Source organism: Mustela nivalis, assembly GCF_964662115.1.
Source record: "Mustela nivalis genome assembly, chromosome: 5".
Classification (NCBI taxonomy): Eukaryota; Metazoa; Chordata; class Mammalia; order Carnivora; family Mustelidae; genus Mustela; species Mustela nivalis.
Window position 1 is genome coordinate 119,476,870 of NC_139024.1, and position 24,025 is coordinate 119,500,894.

The 24,025-nt window shown below is 42.6% G+C and overlaps 1 protein-coding gene and 1 pseudogene across 2 annotated transcripts in view; one reads left to right on the forward strand and one right to left on the reverse strand.

The window, feature by feature from the left end:
- The window catches only part of LOC309865154 (H/ACA ribonucleoprotein complex non-core subunit NAF1 pseudogene), a 47,310-nt pseudogene extending 37,336 nt beyond the window's left edge, over positions 1-9,974 (forward strand). Inside the window, exon 2 of the transcript in view lies at positions 9,076-9,974. The product of the transcript in view is annotated as an H/ACA ribonucleoprotein complex non-core subunit NAF1 pseudogene (transcript). The remainder of the gene's footprint in view (positions 1-9,075) is intronic.
- The window catches only part of LOC309865787 (endogenous retrovirus group K member 7 Env polyprotein-like), a 1,143,634-nt gene that overhangs the window by 742,694 nt on the left and 376,915 nt on the right, over positions 1-24,025 (reverse strand). The window lies entirely within an intron of this gene.

Genomic DNA, 24,025 nt, shown 5'->3' on the forward strand with positions numbered 1-24,025 from the left:
TCCTGCACCTGCCAGGATGGAACATTCTTTACTCACCGAGTGAGGCTGCTGGGAACTCTGTGAGGGTGTCCAGACTGCATTTCCGAGGGGATTTATTGGCTCCATAAAGTCAGCCTTAGTTCTTAAAGCTGTCTGGTCATATATGAATCTATGCATGTCTCTCTCAAATAGGACATTTCCCAGTCAAAGCCTTGGGAAAATAACCAGTGTTTCCAATGGTGACCTGGGACGAGTAGAACAGATTTTTATGGAACTTATGGCAAAAATTATAATTTGCATTGAAATAAAGGATACTCAATAGAGTTTCTGAATTTCAGAGGGTTCAGGTAGGGAGAATAGAAAAAAATGTTTCAAGTTTTTCTCAAAAGAACATTTTATCATATTTCTGTATATCATGGATCTCTTATGAAAAAGTTTTCTTAATCTGGAAGAGCTAACTTTAGAGAACCAGCAATGTTTCAAGTAAGACTCATAAAAAAATATGGCCATTATTCTCAATTTATTTAGTCCCATATTACTAATTCTTAATCTCTTTGAATGCAGCTTCTTTCCCCATTAGCTCTGGAAATTTTCATTTGTTTTAGTTTTATGATCCTAAATATATCAGATACCTGTATTTGCCAAAAGTTCATTTCATGGGTCTTCTTGAAGACAAAACACATTTTGCAAGAGCATCAGGATAATAATTATAGCTGACAAGAGACTCAAAAATGGACGTGATTAAAGATTTGATGAGAGTTGGTAATAATAGGAGAGTTCAGTTTATTTTAGTTGATAAGGAAACCCAGTTCTTCCTGCTATGCAACATTTTCACAATCAGAACATCCAGTGATTACTTTATACCAGCTCATAAGAAAACTTTCGGGATTTCATACAGTTTCTAAAAACAGTCACAGCATTTACCCCTACAATATAATCTAAGGCTTATCATCAGTTGTCTCACAATGCTTCCCATGTAATTTAAGATAGCAAGTAAACAAGCCTAATTAGTAAAATAAAAGACTTCATTTACAATTCTTGTAGGAGGTTTGTTAAAACCCTCAGAAAGTTTTAAAGCACATGTATAAATAGGATTATGCATCATTATAAAACTTAAAACTGAACTATTTATGTCCTCAAAGTGATAATAAGTGATTCCAAAGACGATGAGGTAGGGTTACATAATTGATCTCAAAATTTAGCTCTTTTTTTAGTTTTTTATTTTTTATAAACATTAATATATTTTTAACCACAGGGTACAGGTCTGTGAATCGCTGGGTTTACACACTTCACAGCACTCACCATACCACATACCCTCCCCAGTGTCCATAACCCCACCCCTCTTATCCCAACCCCCCTCCCCCCAGCAACCCTCAGTTTGTTTTGTGAGATTAAGATTCACTTATGGTTTGTCTCCCTCCCAATCCCATATTGTTTCATTTATTCTTCTCCTACCCCCTTAAACCCCCATGTTGCATCTCCACTTCCTCATATGAGGGCTTTTTCTGCTTGACTTATTTCGCTAAGCATGATACCCTCTAGTTCCATCCAAATCGTCGCAAATGGCAAGATGTCATTTCTTTTGATGGCTGCATAGTATTCCATTGTCTATATATACCAAATCTACTTTAGCTATTCATCTGTTAATGGACATCTAGGTTCTTCCATAGTTTGGCTATTGTGGAAATTGCTGCTATAAACATTCGGGTGCACATGCCCCTTCAGGGTAAATACCCAGTAGTGCAATTGCTGGGTCGTAGGATAGTTCTATTTTCAACATTTTGAGAAAACTCCATGCTGTTTTCCAGAGTGGTTGAAACAGTTTGAATTCCCACCAACAGTGTAGGAGGGTTCCCCTTTCTCCACATCCTTGCCAGCATCTGTCATTTCCTGACTTGTTAATTTTAGTCTTTCTGACTGGTGTGAGGTGAAATCTCATTATGGTTTTGATTTGTATTTCCCTGATGCCGAGTGATATGGAGCACTTTTTCATGTATCTGTTGGCCATCTGGATGTCTTCTTTGCAGAAATGTCTGTTCATGTACTCTGCCCATTTATTGATTGAATTATTTGTTCTTTGGGTGTTGAGTTTGCTAAGTTCTTTATAGATTTTGGACACTAGCCCTTTATCTGATATGTCGCTTGCAAATATCTTCTCCAATTCTGTCAGTTGTCTTTTGGTTTTGTTAACTGTTTCCTTTGCTGTGCAAAAGCTTTTGATCTTGATAAAATCCCAATAGTTCATTTTTGCCCTTGCTTCCCTTGCCTTTGGCGTTGTTCCTAGGAAGATGTTGCTGCGGCCGAGGTCGAAGAGGTTGCTGCATGTGTTCTCCTCAAGGATTTGGATGGATTCCTTTCTCACATTGATGTCCTTCATCCATTTTGAGTCTATTTTTGTGTGTGGTGTAAGGAAATATTCCAATTTCATTATTCTGGATGTGGCTGTCCAATTTTCGCGGTACCATTTATTGAAGAGGCTGTCTCTTGTCCTCTTCTTCCTTGCCTTGTCGAAGATTAGTTGACCATAGAGTTGAAGGTATTTTTCTGGGCTCTCTATTCTGTTCCATTGATCTATGTGTCTGTTTTTGTGCCAGTACCATGTTGTTTTGATGGTGACAGCTTTGTAATAGAGCTTGAAGTCCGGAATTGTGATGCCACCAACCTTGGCTTTCTTTTTCAATATCCCTTTGGCTATTCGAGGTCTTTTCTGGTTCCATATAAATTTTAGAATTATTTGTTCCATTTCCTTGAAAAAGATGGATGGTACTTTGATAAGAATTGCATTAAATGTGTAGATTGCTTTGGGTAGCATAGACATTTTCACAATATTTATTCTTCCATTCCAGAGCATGGGACATTTTTCCATTTCTTTGTATCATCTTCAATTTCTTTCATGAGTACTTTATAGCTTTCTGAGTATAGATTTTGTGCCTCTTTGGTTAGGTTTATTCCTAGGTATCTTATGGTTTTGGGTGCAATTGTAGAAGGGATTGACTCCTTAATTTCTCTTTCTTCTGTCTTCTTGTTGTTGTTGTAGAGAAATGGAACTGATTTCTGTGCATTGATTTTATATCCTTACACTTTACTGAATTCCTGTACAAGTTCTAGCAGTTTTGGAGTGGAGTCTTTTGGGTTTTCCACATATAGTATCATATCATCTGCGAAGAGTGATAGTTTGACTACTTCTTTGCCGATTTGGATGACTTTAATTTCCTTTTGTTGTCTGAGTTCTGAGGCTAGGATTTCTAGTACTATGTTGAATAGCAGTGGTGATAATGGACATCCCTGCCGTGTTCCTGACCTTAGCGGAAAAGCTTTCAGGTTTTCCCCATTGAAAATTATATTTGCGGTGGGTTTTTCATAGATGGCTTTGATAATATTGACGTATGTGCCCTCTATCCCTGCACTTTGAAGAGTTTTGATCAGGAAGGGATCTGTACTTTGTCAAATGCTTTTTCAGCATCTATTGAGAGTATCATATGGTTCTTGTTCTTTCTTTTATTGATGTGTTGTATCACATTGACTGATTTGCGGATGTTGAACCAACCTTGCAGCCCTGGAATAAATCCCACTTGGTCATGGTGAATAATCCTTTTGATGTACTGTTGAATCCTATTGGCTAGTATTTTGGTGAGAATTTTCACATCTGTGTTCATCAAGGATATTGGTCTATAGCTCTCTTTTTTGATGGGATCCTTGTCTGGTTTGAGGATCAAGGGGATGCTGGCCTCATAAAATGAGTTTGGAAATTCTCCTTCCATTTCTATTTTTTGGAACAGTTTCAGAAGAATAGGAATTAGTTCTTCCTTAAATGTTGGTAGAATTGCCCCGGGAAGCCATCTGGCCCTGGGATTTTGTTTGTTTGGAGATTTTTGATGACTGTTTCAATCTCCTTACTGGTTATGGGTCTGTTCAGGCTTTCTATTTCTTCCTGGTTCAGTTGTGGCAGTTTATATGTCTCTAGGAATGCATCCATTTCTTCCAGATTGTCAAATTTGTTGGAGTAGAGTTGCTCATATTATGTTCTTATAATTGTCTGTATTTCGTTGGTGTTGGTTGTGATATCTCCTCTTTCATTCATGATTTTATTAATTTGGGTTCTTTCTCTTTTCTTTTTGATAAGCCTGGCCAGGTTTTATCAATCTTATTAATTCTGTCAAAGAACCAGCTCCTACTTTCGTTGATTAGTTCTATTGTTTTTTTTGGTTTCTATTTCATTGATTTCTGCTCTGATCTTTATGATTTCTCTTCTCCTGCTGGGCTTAGGGTTTCTTTCTTGTTCTTTCTCCAGCTCCTTTAAGTGTAGGGTTAGGTTGTGTACTTGAGACCTTTCTTGTTTCTTGAGAAAGGCTTGTACCACTATATATTTTCCTCTCAGTACTGCCTTTGCTGTGTCCCACAGATTTTCAACCATTGTGTTTTCATTATACATTTGTTTCCATGTATTTTTTCAATTCTTCTTTAATTTCCTGGTTGGCCCATTCATTTTTTAGAAGATTGCTTTTTAGTTTCCATGTATTTGGGTTCTTTTCAAATTTCCTCTTGTGGTTGAGTTCTAGCTTCAGAGCATGTGGTCTGAAAATATGCAGGGGATGATCCCAATCTTTTGATACTGGTTGAAACTGATTTAGGACCGAGGATGTGATCTATTCTGGAGAATGTTCCATGTGCACTAGAGAAGAATGTGTATTCTGTTGCTTTGGGATGAAATGTTCTGAATATATCTGTGATGTCCATCTGGTCCAGTGTGTCATTTAAGGTCTTTATTTCCTTGTTGATCTTTTGCTTGGATGATCTATCCATTTCAGTGAGGGGAGTGTTAAAGTCCCCTACTATTATTTTATTATTGTTGATGTGGTTCTTTGATTTTGTTATTAATTGATTTATATAGTTGGCTGCTTCCACGTTGGGGGCATAGATATTTAAAATTGTTAGATCTTCTTGTTGGAAAGACCTTTTGAGTATGATATAGTGTCCTTCCTCATCTCTTATTATAGTCTTTGGCTTAAAATCTAATTGATATGATATACGGATTGCCACTCCTGCTTTCTTCTGATGTCCATTAGCATGGTAAATTCTTTTCCACCCCCTCACTTTAAATCTGGTGGTGTGTTTGGGTTTAAAATGTGTTTCTTGTAGGCAACATATAGATGGTTTTCTTTTTTTATCCATTCTGATACCCTGTGTCTTTTGATTGGGGCATTTAGCCCATTAACATTCAGAGTAACTATTGAGAGATATGAATTTAATGCCATTATATTGCCTGTAGGGTGACTGTTACTGTGTATTGTTTCTGTTCCTTTCTGATCTACTACTTTTAGGCTCTCTCTTTGCTTAGAGGACCCCTTTCAAGATTTCTTGTAGAGCTGGTTTGGTGTTTGCAAATTCTTTCAGTTGTTGTTTGTCCTGGAAGCTTTTAATCTCTCCTTCTATTTTCAATGATAGCCTAGCTATATATAATATTCTTGGCTGCATGTTTTTCTCATTTAGTGCTCTGAACATGTCATGCCAGCTCTTTCTGGCCTGCCAGGTCTCTGTGGGTAAGTCTGCTTCCAATCTAATATTTTTACCATTGCATGTTACAGACTTCTTGTCCTGGGATGCTTTCAGGATTTTCTCTTTGTCACTAAGACTTGTAAATTTTTCTATTAGGTGATGGGGTGTGGACCTATTCTTGTTGATTTTGATGGGCATTCTCTGCACCTTCTGGATTTTGATGCCTGTTCCCTTTGCCATACTGGGGAAATTCTCTCCAATATTCTCTCCAATATACCTTCTGCTCCCCTCTCTCTTTCTTCTTCTTCTGGAAGCCCAATTATTCTAATGTTTTTTCATCTTATGGTGTCATTTATCTCTCAAATTCTCCCCTCGTGGTCCAGTAGCTGTTTGTCCTGCTTTTGCTCAGCTTTTTTATTCTCTGTCATTTGGTCTTCTATATCACTAATACTTTCTTCTGCCTCATTTATCCTAGCAGTGAGAGCCTCCATTTTTGATTGCACCTCATTAATAGCTTTTTTTATTTCAACTTGGTTAGATTTTAGTTCTTTTATTTCTCCAGAAAAAGCTTTTATATCTCTCGAGAGGGTTTCTCTAATATCTTCCATGCCTTTTTCGAGCCTGGCTAGCGCCTTGGGAATCATCATTCTGAACTCTAGAGTTGACATATTACCAATGTCTGTACTGATTAGGTCCCTAGCCTTTGGTACTGCCTCTTGTTCTTTCTTTTTTTTTTTTTTTTTTTGTGGTAAATTTTTCCACCTTGTCCTTTTGTCCAGATAAGAGTATATGAAGGAGCAATTAAAAAACTAAAAGGGTGGCAACATCCCCAGGAAAATATGCTTTAACCAAATCAGAAGAGATCCCAAATCCTGAGGGAGGAGAAAGGGGATAAAAAGAGGTTCAGAAAGAAGAAAAAAAAGAAAAAAGAAAAGAAACAATTAAAAAAAAGAACACAAATAAAGAAAAAGTATAAAAAAGAATATATATATATATATATGTATATATATATATATATATATATATACATATATATATATATTAGATAACTGTTAAAAAACGTTAAAAAAGAAAAGGGTAAAAGTTAAAAAAAAAAGTATCAGAAGAAAATAAAAAAATATGAAAAAGAAAAAAATTAAATTAACTCCCAGACTGAAGAACCATGTGGAGAAAGCCACGAGTTCCATGCTTTGCTTTCTCCTCCTCTGGAATTCCGCTGCTCTCCTGATATTGAAACTGCACTCCTTGGTAGGTGAACTTGGTCCTGGCTGAATTTCCTGTTGGTCTTCTGGGGGAGAGGCCTGTTGTGCTTCCTACGTGTCTTTGCCCCAGGCAGAATTGCACCACCTTTACCAGGGGTCAGGCTGTGTAATCCTCTCAGGTTTCCTTTTGGGAGCTTTTGTTCCCTGAGCGCTTTCCATAGAGTTCCAGAGGACAGGAATGAAAATGGCGGCCAATTGGTCTCTGGCCCGGAGGAGCAGAGAGCCGGGGGCCCCACTCCTCAGTGTGCCCTCAGAGAATAGTGCCCAATCACTCCCGTCTCCCTGGCCTCCGGCCACACTCCGAACTCACTGAGCCTGCAACCGGTTCAAGGTAACCCTGAGCTGGGAGCTCACTCCTCATCTCTGTCTCTATAGCCAGCTTCCCTGTTTTAATACCTGTAAGCTCTGTGACACTAAGACACCCCTGATCCTTCTCTGACCCTGCGGGACCTGAGGCCACACTGACTCTGTGTGGGATCCACCCCGGTTTAGCCTCTGGAGCAATGTCCCTCAGTGGAACAGACTTTTAAAAGTCCTGATTTTGTGCTCCATTGCTCCACTGTTTGCCAGGAGCCGGCCCCTCCCCCTGGGGTCTATCTTCCCGTCACTTTGGATTCACTTCTCCACCAGTCCTACCTTTCAGAAAGTGGTTGATTTTCTGTTTCTAAAATTGTTCTTCTTCTTCTCTTCAATCTGCCGTTGGATTTGTAGGTGTTTGCAATCTTTAGATAAGCTATCTAGCTGATCTCCTGCTAGCTGAAGTAGTCTCAACCTGCTTCTTCTCTGCCATCTTGACTCCTCCCCCAAATTTAGCTCTTTTATTGAGAAGTTTTAACTCTCTTAGGGAACCCAAGACCCCATAAAGACAAAATAGACTGGTTTTCTAGGCAAGGAAAATAAAACAACTTTGTTTATAATTTCTTACCAAGTGCCAAATGACAATCCAAGAAAATAGTCTTTTTCTCACAGAGTAAAGCAGACTTTTAATCATGTGCCAGTGTACCTTTAAAATCTATTTATTTCAACATTTGTCCTGACCACACATAAAATTCTTTCCAACGGTTTCCTTTCACAAACTGTCTGTAGCGTTTTGTTTTGTCTCCTTCAGATTTGGCCTAAGCCTTTCTCTCTGGACTACCAGTCTTATTTTAGGACAAAATTACCTACCCCACCCCAACAAAATGAATTCCAATGCCTTATATCTTTTTTCATCAAAAACACACTTTTCCCCCTGCAAAGTTGCTTTCATTATCTCCATCAGTCTTAATAACATTTAGTTGACTTTTAACACTTAGAAACCTTAGTGTCTAATGAAAATTAAGTAGTAACCAGTTGCGAATTGTGTGTTACACTAGAATTCTTTAGATCTGAAATTTATGGATATATTTACTATTTTGTAAAAATGTGTTTTTCTGTGGTACAATCTTTTGATAAAGCATCAAGTATGTTTACTGTTAGACCCAAGTATCCTCAGTGTTGGGTCCCCAATGTTGGGTCCCCCAATAATGGGTCCATAATTAAAGGAGCAAGACTGATACAAAGTGAAGGTCAAGCAAAGCTTTATTTCACACCAAGCCTCAAGAATCAAACTGAATGTTTGGGGCCACACCTCTTACAGAGAGGGCCACCTCTCTCTGCCTCACAGACTAGCTTTTAAGGGCAAAGGCCATGTGGTTGGGCCTGGCCACTCACAGGTGGCCAATAAAATTGCAACACACAGAGAAAGCTGCATAGTCATGTTAGGTCACACATGAGTGACCAATTGAATTAAAATTTACCCTAGTAGATATTTAAGCCAGCCTATTACCTTGGTCAGAATTGGCGCCCAAATGCAGGGTGCCCTGCAGAATACCTTAAACAAAGGTGCCCTGAGAATACCTTAAGAAATTCCCAAGGGTTAGAGCATGCTGATGTCCACCCTGAGGTCAGCTGCACTGTGCATGTGACAGTGGGCACCTGTCCCAGCACTGTCTGTGTAGGCAATCCACTCTACTTCTAATATCTGGGATCCAAGGAAAGATCCAACCCCCTGAGGTATATAAAGGCAAAGGACTCACACATGAGGAAAGACATTCTTATAGACACGTGGAGAAATTTTATTATACACATTAATTAACAATGAGTAAATAATAAACTAAAAGAAAAGCAAGCACAGAGTAGGCTCCCCGGGAAATGCCCCTGTGTAAGCAACGGAGGCGTGTCTCCGGGCAGGTCTGCATGCAGTTACCCTAGAAATGCGGGAAATCTGGCCCAGATGCGGTTACAACCCGCACAGTTCTATTTTTTTCCTAGTGAGTTGTGAGCCCGTCTGAGGACCCTCTGGCGTGACACCATGAAGTAGTTGAGGCCACCGCGGCTCAGTGGGAAACTCTGAAATTTAATGGCACCGGTTTGGGGGATATCCAAGATCAGGCAGTGCAGTCTCAGGGCTGTATACCCATGACCCACAGTCTCAGGCTGTATACCCACGGCCCTCACTGCAGTCGGATGAGGTGTCCCCGGACAGCAGACAGGCTGCGGAGGTTCAGCCTGCCAGGGAGAAGCCACTTGAATTCCCTCCACAGTAAAGGCCAGGACCTCCCCCCAGAGGGAACTGCGTCACCGCCCCTGGGCGCTGTAGAGCTGGCGGGGAGCGCAGACTCTCTAGATACTTCGGACTCGGATTTGGACTTGGACAGTGAAACCGATTCTGGTAGTTCAAGTGCCTCCTCATTCTCATCATCTTCCTCTTGTATATCACTTCCTCCACTGCTGTCAAGTGGAGGAGATGACTAACAAACAGAAGGAAAACAAGAATTTTCTTCTTAAAACAAAAGATGAATTACTCTTTAATGAACTACCTTCTGTTGAAGAACTCAGTAGTATTCTGCATGAAGATAATTTTTTAAAGCCCCTTGGGATGGTTTCAAGTATTATTGAGCAATTGGTAATAATTCCATTTATGATTAACCTACCTCCTGTTAATGAGAGTGTATTTTTTTTTTTTGAGACTGTCATTTTTAAAAACAATCGACAGGCAGCAGGTAAGATATTTGAGATATTTGAACCCGTAGCACATCCATTTATGTGTCATGGTTTAATTCTTCAGAGCACATTGAGAGTAAAGGTATGAAAATAAAGAACACTATGTATTTTGCTCTATCAGTGAAAGACTTCATTCAGTACATATTCACCGAAATGCCCAGAGTGCCTCAATCGCATTCTTCAGTCCCTGCAATTTGCAGAGAGCAAGTGTGAACTGGAAGAATGTACCCACTCTCTCAGTCCCATGTAGGCCAGGTCCATCCAAGGTTGGGAGGGTTGTGAGTGTCAAGTTATGGGAAAGGCCTAGAGAACTGGCATTTTGGCCTCTCATCTTGAAAGCATCAAGGGAAAGAGGCCTGGGACAGAAAAAGCAAGGGAGACCCTGATGAACCCTGAGAGGCTGATTGGAATCAGCCTGTGTCAGAGTCTCTGTCAGAGAAACTTATCTGCCAAGGCTGGACTGTAGGCTGAAACCATGAGGCCAGGATCCTGCTCTCTGCTGACCTTCACCAAATAATTAGGCCCACCATTCACCAGGTGCCATTTCACTCTGAGCATTATGTACTTTATTTCAATAAATAATTTACTCTAATCCTCAGAGGAGAGTCTTTCCTCCTTTTAAATCTGAGTGTGAGAAACTCAACAATAGGAGAGCACCTGTCAAGGGTCATTTGGTTGTGTGGCCAAATCCTACAGGAGCCAGGTGCACCCCAAGCTCAGCTGAGCTCTAAACAGAGGGCATCAGATTGGGAGCACCAGCAATAGGAGTGCTCCAGAGATCAGACAGGCAGGAGGGAAGATAGAAATCATATTCAAACTTCAACTATAAAAAAGGGAACTTCTATTAGAAAACTTTGAACTTAACTCTCTTAACATGTTGCTTGAATTTCTTTTTATAATCTGTATGTCTGTGCATATTTATTATATGCACATTGAAAATATATTCTGAAAGGAGTAGATGATCCAAAGAGTTCATTGTTCTGCTTGTGTTTCTCCAGTGTTCCCAGCACCATTTCTTGAAGGGACTATCCTTTTCATTGGGTGTTCTTGGCTTCCTTACCTATTACTGGTTGACACATGTGTTGGGATTTAATTCTGGGCTCTCTAGTCTGTTTTATTCGTGCATATGTTTCTTTTTGTGCCATTACCTCATTGGATTCTGTTACTATGGCTTTGAGGTATGGTTTGAAATGAGGAAATGTGCTACCTCCAGCTTTGCTCTCTTTTTGCAGGCTTGCTTTAGCTATTTGGAGTCTCCTATGCTTCCACACAAATTTCAGAATGACTTCTTCTATTTCTATAAAAAACACCTTTGGTATTTTGATTGGGATCACATTGACTTTGTAATGGCTTTGTGTAATATGGTCATTTCAACAGTATTAATTCTTCAAATCATAAACATGGGATGTGTTTCCATTTGTTTGTGTCTTCAACTTCTTTCAGGAAAGTCTTGTAGTTTTCATTGTACAGGTCCTTCACTTCCCTGGTGTCTTATATTCCTATGTTGTTGCTTTTGATGCTGTTTTCATTTTCTGATGCTTCACCCTTAGTGTACAAGGATGCCACTGATTTATGTAAGTCAATTTGTAATATGTCACATTATGGAATCATTGGTTATTTTCAAAAGATTTTTTTATTGACTCTACAGATTTTTCTGTATGTAAGACAATATTTGCAAAGCGTAACATTTTCACTTCTTCCTTTCTGATGTGCAAGGCTTTTAATTCTTTCTCTTGCCTAATTGCTCTGGCTTGGACTTCCACTACTATATTGAATTGAGGTGGTGAGAGTGTCCTGCCTTGTTATGTTCCTGTTCTTAGAGGAAATGCTTCTAATTTTTCTTCCTTGAGTAGGATGTTTGCTGTGGGTTTCCTGCAGGTGGCCTTTATTATGTAGAGATATGTTCCTTCTATATCCAACCTATTAAGAGTTTTATCATGAAAGAATGGTATATTTTGTCTAATTTCTTTGGGCAACTTTTGAGATGATCATGTGATGTTTACCTTTCATTTTCTTGCAGTATTGAATTACACTTATTGATCTTTGTAGGTTCAACTACGCTTGCATTCCACAGATAAATCCCATTTACCCATGGTGTCTAATTTGTTTAATGTGTGAACTCAGTTGGATAACACTTTGCTGAGAATTTTTCCATCTGTATTCATCAAGGATACTGGTTTATTGCTTTTTTTCTTGTGATGGTATCCTTATCTGGTTTGCTGTCAAAATAATACTTCCCTTGTAGAATGAATTTGAAATTGTTGCCTCTTCCTTAACATTCTGGAAGAGTTTGAGGAGTATTGGTATTAATTTTCCACTGCATGTTCACTAGAATTCAGTAGTGAAGTCATTTGAAGATGAGGTTTTCTTTTGGGAGTTTTCGGGTTTTTGTTTTTTGTTTTTAAATTTTTAATTTAAAAATGTTTTTTTAATTTTTTATAAATATATCATGTATTTTTATCCCCAGGGTAAAGGTCTGTGAATCGCCAGGTTTACACACTTCACAGCACTCACCATAGACATTTTTTAAAATTTTTTAATAAACATATAATGTATTATTATCCCCAGGAGTACAGGCCTACGAATCACCAAGTCAATACACTTCCCAGCACTCACCATATCACATATAATCCCCAATGTCCATAACCCCACCACCCTCTCCCTATCCCCCTTCCACCAGTAACCCTCAGTTTGTTTTGTGGCAGTAAGAGTCTCTTATGGTTTGTCTCCCTCTCGATCCCATCTTGTTTCATTTATTCTTTTCCTACCACCCCAAACCCCCCACATTGCATCTCCACTTCCCCATATCTGGTATATCATATGATAGTTGTCTTTCTCTGATTGACTTATTTCACTAAGCATAAAACCCTCTTGTTCCATCACATTTTTGCAAATGGCAAGATTTCATTTTTCTTTGATGGCTGCATAGTATTCCAATATATATACCACACCTTTCTTATCCATTGATGTCTTGATGGACTTCTAGGTTCTTTTCATAGTTTGGCTATTGGGGACATTGCTACTATAAGCATTCGGGTGCATGAGCCCCTTCAGATCACTATGTTTTTATCCTTACCACAGTGTGGTGGGCTTCCCAGGTGCTACCCACCTGAAGGTGCTTTGAGCAGGCCTGAGAGGACATTGCTGGATGCTATAGAGGCTTTGGGGTAGGCAGCTGGGTGGGCAGAACCAAATTTTGGGGGCTGTATGGGTATGGAGGCAGCCTCTGGTCAGTGGACAATGTGCTGATATCAGGGGGACACCCTGAGTGATACAGGACAAGGCATGTGGCATTGTTGTCAAAAAGGTTTTGGGAAGCTACTCTTGGGTATCATTTGGGCCCTTGGGAAACCTCAGGCATCTGAGAGGCACATGGTAGTGGCAGGAAAGGATTCCAGGGGCGAGAAGCTGGGTAAGGGGGTTACCCAGCACAGGAGAGGAAGCAGAGGGGGAGGTATTGGAAAATGCAAGAACCAGAGCACTGAGTGAGGAGGGAGGAGGTTGACAGTGAGGGGTAGCTATCAGAGCCTTGAACATGAGGGTGGGGAATACTCCAAGAAGCCTAGGGGTTGGGATTGCTCAGGGAAGACCACAGGATGGGTAGCTGAGCAGGGAGTAAAGCCTGTCTCATCATAGCCCAAGCTTGGTCCAGGCACTGGCTCCCACTGATCCTAAGGTGGATCATGCTGTGTCTTAATTTGGAGGTATTGATACCCTCACTCAGGCTGGGGTAGGCTCTCTCCTCAGGGCCCTGGGGGATGGGAAGTGCCAGGGGAAAGTGCAGGTTGGTGGGATCAGGTAAGGAGCTTCCTGTGTTCATGGCTGGTGGAGTGGCAGGCACATTGGCAGGCTGGTCAGAGAGCACATGGTGCTCTGATTAACACCAGATAAGTGTTTATTGCAGGGAGTTTGCAGGACTAAAATCAGGAACACAAGGACAGCTTCCAAACATGGCATGGCTTCAACAATTCTTTGTAACAGGGGCTTTGGAGTGCACGTTGTCATTCAGAAAACCTCCATGGTGGCTGTGCAGGATTCTAGGAGAGGCAGGGCCTGGATAAGTGTCCTGGGGCTGGGGTTCCTCACACTGGTGTCAAGGCACAGTTAGTACTTGTCCTATTCAGTCGGATGGTAGTACAAAGACCTGCTCCTTCACAGCAGGGACATTGTCCAAGGGCACATCCTCCACCAGCTGGGCTCTGGGGGAAGAGACAAATAGGCAGGACCACAGGGAGAGCTGCCTTTCTCACAGGGATAGCAGTGGAGTGGGGATGCCATTTTTCTGGAATCTCACTGTAACTCTTCCAAAGCTCCTGGTGCCCAGGGCTCAATGAATACAAAAGCAAGTTGAGGGGGCTCTTGGAACTCAGCCAGGTCAGAGCTCATCTGGTTATCAGTGGGCAGAGAATGGCTATAAGGAGAGCTTCTTGTGTATGCCAGTTGCAATTTGGGGACGTGTAGGACCCATGTGATACTCAACCCCAGGCTCTCTGGTGTCTGTGCCTCCCCTACAAGCCTGTCTTCCTGTCCTTCAGCCTCCACCTGTGCCTCTTAGGTGACAACACTGGTCTTTTCAGGTTGTCTACATCTTCCTAAGTCTGTCTTGGTCAGTTGTGTGTTTCTAGGAATGGACCCATTTCCTTTAGATATATAATTTGTTGGTATGCAATTATTCATAGTCTTTCATGATTCTACATATTCCTGTCCTATCCATTGTAATAACCCTCTTTTATTTCTTCTTTTTTTTTTTTGCTATATTACTCACCGTACAGTACTATGTCTCTTTTTTTCTTAGATTAGCTAACTTTTCACCAGTTTGTGTTCATCATCTTCTAGAACCAGCTTTTAGTTGCATTGATCCTTTGGATTGTTTTTCTGGTCTCTATTTCATTTTCTTCTGCTCTGATTTTTATTATTTCTTTCCTTTTGTTAACTTTGGGATTCATTTGTTCCTCTTTTTTCTAGTTCACTGAAGTGTAAAGGTAGATTCTTTATTTGAGATCTTCCTGATTTTTTGTTGCTCTAAACTTTCTCCCTGAACTGATTTTACCACAACCCACAAACTTTGATATATTGTATTTTCAATTTCACTTGTTTGAGACAATTATTTATTTTCCTATTTTTTTATTTCCTCTTTTTTTATTAAGTTGATTTATTTATTTTCAGAAACACAGTATTCATTATTTTGTCACCACAACCAGTGCTCCATGCAATCCATGCCCTCTATAATACCTACCACCTGGTACCCCAACCTCCCACCCCCCTGACACTTCAAACCCCTCAGATTGTGTTTCAGAGTCCATAGTCTCTCATGATTCACCTCCCCTTCCAATTTACCCCAACTCCCTTCTCCTCTCTAACACCCTTGTCCTCCATGCTATTTGTTATGCTCCACAAATAAGTGAAACCATATGATAATTGACTCTCTCTGCTTAACTTATTTCACTCAGCATAATCCAGTCCCATCCATGTTGCTACAAAAGTCGGGCATTCATCCTTTCTGATGGAAGCATAATACACCATAGTGTATATGGACCACATCTTTCTTATCCATTCATCCATTGAAGGGCATCATGGTTCTTTCCATAGTATGGCAATGAAGAAGTCAAACTCTCTCTCTTCATAGATGACATGATTCTTTATAAGGAAAACCCAAAAGACTCCACCACCAAACTACTATACCTCATACAGCAATTCAGCAACGTGGCAGGATACAAACTCAATGTGCAGAAATCAGTGGCTTTCTTATACACTAACAATGAAAATACAGAAAGGGAAATTAGAGAATTGATCCCATTTACTATAGCACCAAGAACCATAAGATACCTGGGAATAAACCTAACCAAAGAGGTAAAGATCTGTACTCGAGGAACTACAGAACAGTCACGAAAGAAATTGAAGAAGACACAAATGGATGGAATATCATTACATGCTCTTGGATCAGAAGAATAAACATTGTTAAAATGTCTATACTGCCTAGAGCAATCTATACTTTTGATGCCATTCTGATCAAAATTCCACCGGTATTCTTCAAAGAGCTGGAGCAAATAATCCTAAAATTTGTATGGAATCAGAAGAGACCCTGAATGGCTAAGGAAATGTTGAAAAAAAAAAATAAAGCTGGGGGCATCAGGTTACCTGATTTCAAGCTTTATTACAAAGCTGTGATCACCACGACAGCATGGTACTGGCATAAAAACAGACACATAGACCAGTGGAACAGAGTAGAGAGCCCAGATATGGACCCTCAACTCTATGGTCAATTAATCTTCAACAAAACAGGAAAAAATATACAGTGGAACAAAGACAGTCTCTTCAATAAATGGTGCTGGGAAAACTGGGCAGCTATATGTAGAAGAATGAAACTTGACCATTCTCTTACACCGTACACAAAGATAAACTCAAAATGGATAAAAGACCTCAATGTGAGACAGGAATCCATCAGAATCCTAGAGGAGAACATAGGCAGTAATCGCTTCAATATCAGCCACAGCGACTTCTTTCAAGATATGTCTCCAAAGGCAAAGGAAAGAAAAGTGAAAATAAACTTTTGGGATTTCATCAAAATCAAAAGCTTCTGCACAGCAAAGGAAACAGTCAAATAAACAAAGAGGCAACCCACAGAATGGGAGAAGATATTTGCAAATGACAGTACAGACAAAAGGTTGATATCCAGGATCTATAATGAACCCCTCAAACTCAGACAAAACAGGCAAACACATCAAAAAATGGGCAGAAGATATGAACAGACACTTCTCCAATGAAGATATACAAATGGCTATCAGACACATGAAAAAAATGTTCATCATCATTAGCCCTCAGGGAGATTCAAATTAAAACCACATTGAGATATCACCTTACACCAGTTAGAATGGCCAAAATTAACAAAACAGGAAACAACATTTGTTGGAGAGGATGTGGAGAAAGGGGAACCCTCTTAGACTGTTGGTGGGAATGCAAGTTGGTGCAGCCTCTTTGGAGAACAGTGTGGAGATTCCTCAAGAAATTAAAAATAGAGCTTTCCTATGACCCTGCAATTGCACTCCTGTGTATTTACCCTAAGGGTACAGATGTGAAAAGAGGTCCATCTGTTCCCCAATGTTTATAGCAGCAATGGCCACGGTTGCCAAACTATGGAAAGAACCAAGATGCCTGTCTGTGATGCCCTTAGATGTCCGGGGCTGCACGCGCGCTACACTGACTGGCTCAGCGTGTGCCTACCCTACGCCGGCAGGCGCGGGTAACCCGTTGAACCCCATTCGTGATGGGGATCGGGGATTGCAATTATTCCCCATGAACGAGGAATTCCCAGTAAGTGCGGGTCATAAGCTTGCGTTAAGTCCCTGCCCTTTGTACACACCGCCCGTCGCTACTACCGATTGGATGGTTTAGTGAGGCCCTCGGATAGGCCCCGCCGGGGTTGGCCCACGGCCCTGGCGGAGCGCTGAGAAGACGTTGGAACTTGACTATCTAGAGGAAGTAAAAGTCGTAACAAGGTTTCCGTAGGTGAACCTGCGGAAGGATCATTAACGAGATCGCGGCGGCGGCCGGCCTGTCGGCCCCCTCGGCTGCGAACACCTCACCCCTGCTGCGCGGGCGGGCCGGTGCGGTGCCGGCCCGCTGGTCGCCAGGGACGAGAGAGGAGTGCGCGCGGGGGGGAAAAGGGCCCTTGAGGGAGCCAGGGGGCAGGAGGCGCCCAAGGGGCGAGTGGGGAGCCCCGCGATGCGGCCTCGGCGGCAGAACGGCGCCGGGTCGCCCGGAGGAAGGGGGGGGGGAGATGGCGCAGCGCCTTTCCCGCCCCCCCCCCCCGTGTCCCCTCCGGGTTCCCCTGCCCGTCTTCCCCGCCGGGGGCTGGCGCCGCGGCCATCTCCCCGCCGCGCCCCTTTGGCGCGCCTGCCTTTGTCCCCTGGTCTCAGCCCTCCCGAGTCCCGCCTTCCCCGCGGACGGCGGGTCGAGGGCTTGCGGAGGGGCGCGCGCGCGCGCCGCCGCCGCCGCCTTCGTCCTCGGCGCCGGTCCTTCCCGGTCGCCGCGCCCGCACGGTGCCCTCGGCGCGGCTCGGGACGCGCGGCGCGGCGGCGGGCCCCCGTGGCGCCTTCCGGGGGGGGGGGTGGTTCGGGCCCACCCCCCCACCCCCGGGGGGCCTCAGAGCCCTCGGCTCACGCGGGGCGCCCGCCGGCCGCCGCCTCCCGCCGCCCGCCCTGGACGGTTCTCTCTCGGTTCCCGTCGGGCATCTGCTCTGCCCCTGCCGTTCATCCGCTCCGTGTCTCTCCCCTCCGGGCCCCGCCCCCGCGCCCAGGCCTCGGGCCCGGGTTCGGCTCCTCGCCTTCCCCGCCCCTGCTCTCGCCCCCCCGCTTCGCGCGCCCTGCCTGCCCGTGCCCCGCTTCCCGCTGCAGCCCCCTCGCCCTCTGTGGCCAGAGGGGCCTGGGTTCGCGGGTGCGGGGAGGGACGCGGTTGTGGGGAAAAGCGAGAGCTCTGGGGGGTGCTTGGGAAGGGAGAGGGGTCCGGCCCGCCCCCGGCGGCTCTGGCGTTGGGGGAGGGGGAGGGATGGGGAGAGGGCGGTGTCGGGTGTCGGCGTCCGGGGCCGGTGGCGGCGCCCGGCGGGGCGTGGGGGGGTCTCCGTCATGGGCCGGCAGCGTCGGGGATTCCGCGCCCCCGCGGGGTTGGCCGCGGATGGGATCGGCGTCGAGGCGGGGTGGCCTGTGGCCTCGTGTCCCCCCTCCTGCCTCGCCTGTTCCCCCACCCCCTGTCCAGGTACCTAGCGCGTCCCGGCGCGGAGGTTTAAAGACCCTTTGGGGGTCGCCCGTCCGCCTCGGGTCGGGGCGGTCAGGCCCGTGGGGAGGAGGGTTCCCTTCTCCCCCAGACTCCGCCGCCCACCGCACACCCGGGGCTGGGGTTGCTGCGCCACGCCACGGTCTTTGCGTGGCCGTCGGGAGGGGGCTGCCTGGCGGCCCCGTTGGGCCGTGCGTGTGCGTGTGCCCCGCGTGCCTCGGTGGGTGTGGGGGGGTAGGTGGGAACCACCTGGGCGCCTGTGGGGTTGTATAAAAAAAAAAAAAAAAAAAAAAAAAAAGAACCAAGATGCCCTTCAACGGACGAATGGATAAGGAAGATGTGGTCCATATACACTATGGTGTATTATGCCTCCATCAGAAAGGAGGAATACCCAACTTTTGTAGCAACATAGATGGGACTTGAAGAGATTATGCTGAGTGAAATAAGTCAAGCAGAGAGAGTCAATTATCATATGGTTTCACTTATTTGTGGAGCATAACAAATATAATGGAGGACAAAGGGGTGTTAGGAGAAGGGAGTTGGGGTAAATTGGAAGGGGAGGTGAATCATGAGAAACTATGGACTCTGAAACACAATCTGAGGGGTTTGAAGTGGCGGGAGAGGGCACAAATTGCATGGAGCACTGGGTGTGGTGAAAAAATAATGAATACTGTTTTTCTGAAAATAAATAAATTGAAAAATTAAAAAAAAAAAAAAACAGACACATAGACCAGTGGAACAGAGTAGAGAGCCCAGATATGGACCCTCAACTCTATGGTCAATTAATCTTCAACAAAACAGGAAAAAAAATATACAGTGGAAAAAGACAGTCTCTTCAATAAATGGTGCTGGGAAAAATGGACAGCTATATGTAGAAGAATGAAACTCGACCATTCTCTTACATCGTACACAAAGATAAACTCAAAATGGATAAAAGACCTCAATGTGAGACGGGAATCCATCAGTATCCTAGAAGAGAACATAGGCAGTAATCTCTTCGATATCAGCCACAGCAACTTCTTTCAAGATTTCCTACTTTTTAAAAAGTAATTTATTTTTTTCAGCATAACAGTATTCATTGTTTTTGCACCACACCCATTGCCCCATGCAATTCATGCCCTCTCGAATACCACCACCTGATTCCTAAGCCTCCCATGCCCCGTCCCTTCAAAACCCCCAGATTGTTTTTCAGAGTCCATAGTGTCTCATGGTTCAGCTTTCCTTCTTATTTCCCTCAACTCCATTCTCCTCTCCATCTCCCCTTTCCCCCCATGCTATTTGTTATGCTCCACAAATAAGTGAAACCTCTGCTTGACTTATTACACTCAGCATAATCTCTTCCAGTCCCGTCCATGTTGCGACAAAAGTTGGGTATTCATCCTTTCTGATGGAAGCAGAATACTCCATGGTGTATATGGACCACATCTATCTTATCCATTCATCTGTTGAAGGGCATCTTGGCTCTTTCCATACTTTGGCGACCATGGCCATTGCTTTATAAACATTGGGGAACAGATGGCCCTTCTTTTCAGTACATCTGTATCTTTGGGGTAAATATCCAGTAGTGCAATTGCACGGTCATAGGAAAGCTCTATTTTTAATTTCTTGAGGAGTCTCCACACTGTTCTCCAAAGAGGCTGCACCAACTTGCATTCCTACCAACACCGTAAGAGGGTTCCCCTTTCTCCACATCCCCTCCAACACATGTTGTTTCCGGTCTTGCTAATTTTGGCCATTCTACCTGGTTTAAGATGGTATCTCAGTATGGTTTTAATTTGAATCTCCCTGATGGCTAGTGATGATGAACATTTTTTGATGTGTCTGATAGCCATTTGTATGTCTTCATTGGAGAAGTGTCTGTTCATATCTTCTGCCCATTTTTTGATATGATTGTCTGTTTGTGTGTGTGTTGAGTTTGAGGAGTTCTTTATAGATCCTGGATATCAACCTTTTGTCTGTACTGTCATTTGCAAATATCTTCTCCCATTCCGTGGGTTGCCTCTTTGTTTTCTTGACTATTTCCTTTGCTGTGCAGAAGCTTTTGATTTTGATGAAGTCCCAAAAGTTCATCTTCACTTTTGTTATTTTTGCGTTTGGAGACATATCTTGAAAGAAGTTGCTGTGGCTGATATCGAAGAGGTTACTGCTTATATTCTCCTCTAGGATTCTGATAGATTCCTTTCTCATGTTGAGGTCTTTTATACATTTCGAGTTTATCTTTGTGTATCTTTGCTGTAAGATACACCAAATGGTCGAGTTTCATTCTTCTACATATAGCTGCCCAGTTTTCCCAGCACCATTTATTGAAAAGACTGTCTTCTTTCCACTGGATATTTTTTTCTGTTTTGTCGAAGATTATTTGCCCATAGAGTTGAGGGTCCATATCTGGACTCTCTACTCTGTTCCACTGGTCTATGTGTCTGTTTTTATGCCAGTACCATGCCGTCTTGGTGATCACAGCTTTATAGTAAAGCTTGAAATCAGGTAACGTGATGTCCCCAGTTTTATTTTTGTTTTTCAACATTTCCTTAGATTTGGGGTCTTTTCTGATTCCATACAAATTTTAGGATTATTTGCTCCAGCTCTTTGAAAAATACCTGTGGAATTTTGATCAGATGGCATTAAAAGCATAGATTGCTCTAGGCAGTATAGATATTTTGACAATGTTTATTCTTCCAATCCAAGAGCATGGAATGCTCTTCCATCTTTTTGTGTCTTCTTCAATTTCTTTCATGAGTGTTCTGTAGTTCCTTGAGTACAGATCCTTTACCTCTTTGGTTAGGTTTATTCCCAGGTATCTTATGGTTCTTGGTGCTATAGTAAGTGGAATCGATTCTCTAATTTCCCTTTCTGTATTTCCATTGTTAGTGTATAAGAAAGCCACTGATTTCTGTACATTGAGTTTGTATCCTGCCACGTTGCTGAATTGCTGTATAAGTTCTAGTAGTTTGGGGGTGGAGTCTTTTGGGTTTTCCATATAAAGAATCATGTCATCTGTGAAGAGAGTTTGACTTCTTTATTGCCAATTTGGATACCTTTTATTTGTCTTTGTTGTCTGATTGCTGTTGCTAAGACTTCTAATACTATGTTGAACAAGAGTGGTGAGAGTGGGCATCCTTGTCCTGTTCCTGATCTCAACAAGAAGGCTGCAAGCTTTTTCCCATTGAGGATGATATTTGCTGTGGGTCTTTCATAGATAGATTTGATGAGGTTCAGGAATGTTCCCTCTATCCCTATACTTTGAAGCATTTTATTCAGGAATGGATGCTGGATTTTGTCAAATGCTTTTTTGCATCAATGGAGAGGACCAGTTCTTTCCCCAGTATTGGGAATTTCTCAGACAACACTTTTGTAATAACAGCTCTGCCTCTCTTCTCCTTCTCTTCTCCTTTTGGTATACCCACTATTCTTTACTGGCTTTCCTAATGGAGACTGGTAGCTCTTGTAGGATTTCTTCATTTTCTAAGGTTCTTTTCCTTTTAATTAATCTCTACATGTAACGTAGGTCTTTAGGTCACAACCCAAAGATCAAGAGTCAGATGCTTCACTAACTGAAGCAGCCAGGCACCCCAGGGTTTCTTCACTTTACAAAATAATAATAAATCTTAATTCTTTTCACTTCCACCTTAATCATTTCTAGATTCCACATTTCAGACAATGTATTCTCCCTTCCACCTCATCTCCTCTATTTCCAGTGTTTCTAATGCATTATTCATCTCATTTACTGAGTTCAGCTCCAGAATTTCTGTTTGGTTCTTTTTTTAGAGATTCAGTCTCTTGGGTAAAGTACTCCTTCTATCCATTCATTTTATTATTGAGTTCACTGAATTGCCTGGTTCTCTTGTATCTTGTTGAATTCTGTTCTGACAGTTATTTTGCATTCCCTATCACTTAGATCACAATCTTCTGTAAATGTAGGTTTGGTGGCTGGAGAACTGTCATTTCCTTTTTGCAAAACCATATAACATGATTTTTCATGTTTTTTAATGAGATTTTCCTCTGCCAAATAGTTTGAAGTAGTCAACACCTTTTATATGTATGTATGTATGTATGTTAACTTTGATTCTAACAGTACATGGGTGGGAGGTTAGAGGTCCTTCTTTAGTATTATAGCATGTGGCAGAAGAGCAAAAGTTTTTGCTTTCTCTCACCAGAGTGGCCTGGTGGCTGTATAGACCAGGCTTAAGGGGACAAAAAAAAAAAAAAAAGGTAGGAAGCTGGCACACTGGAAGGGCCAGTACTTACTAAGCCCTTGGGCTTTGGGTGTGCCCCACACTCCAGGAGGAGGATCCTCAAGTTCTGGAGTCCCTGGGACCTCGGAGTTCTCTTCCTGAACTCTCAGGGCAGACAGGGCATAAAGTGTTTCTTCTTCTCTGCATCCTCTCTCCCTTGCCTTTTCCTTCCGCCCACTTTCCCCTCCTGGTCACAGATACCCTACCTCAGATACTGTACCTCAGATACCATACCTCACAGATACCCTACCTGCTTGATAGCTATGGGGTCCTCCAGCCACAATCCACACAGTCAGGTATCCTTTCACTCACCCTTTTCCACCCCCACCTTCTCAGCCACAGGTGAAACAGTTGAGTGTTACCACCACTGTAGAAGCCAGGGTAACAGGCCCCACCAAGCTACCTTGGTTCTGGCCTCCATGAGGCTCCATCCCCACTCCCTCAGATGTAAACATGGATGGATCTCTTCGGCCTCTGGTGTGCTGTGCAAAGGAACCTTTGTTGGTTTTTTGAATCCTTCTAGTTGTAAACAGAAGGGAAGAGACAAATGGAAGGACTCATTCTGCCATGATGCTGACCTCACTCCTCCCAAGAATGATGGTTTAAACCATTCTTTCTGGAACTACATGGGCAGCTGGTTTACTGGTTTCAAAAGATTCCTCTTTTTTATGTGGATAATTCGTATCACATCCATACCTTCCTTTGCTCTCCATTTCAAAGGAAATATATCCATAGACCATCTAAAAGTAATCCAGTGTCATAAAGCCACAAGCCATACTGTAGGAGGAGATGAATATGTCAGATAATATATTAACATGTAGAGTATTTAAAATATATGCACAGATCTCAGAGTATATTTTTGGCTTTATTGGGGTTTTCTTTTTTTATAAATTTGAACATGCTTCCACTACCAATTCCCATATACTGTGAGAAGTGCAGTTCTGTAAGTAAGTAAGAAGTCCTGTTCCAACCTACAGTTCAGTTTAGGTGTTTTATCAGCCAGTGTCCAGTCAGGAGGCAGAAACCACATCAGTCATTTTAACAGGGAAAATATGATAAAAAAGAATTATTAAGAAAGAGGTATTTAATTATGAAAAAGATAAAAGAAAGCTCTATGGAAACCAGAAGTAGAAGATACAGGAAGCAGACATTACATCTAGGGCTGAAGTAGAGCATCCAAAAAATGGAATACATTTGAAAGAATATGACTGACATTCTGTTTATTGGACAAGGTGGGACCAGAGTCCCCAGGAAGAAAGAAAT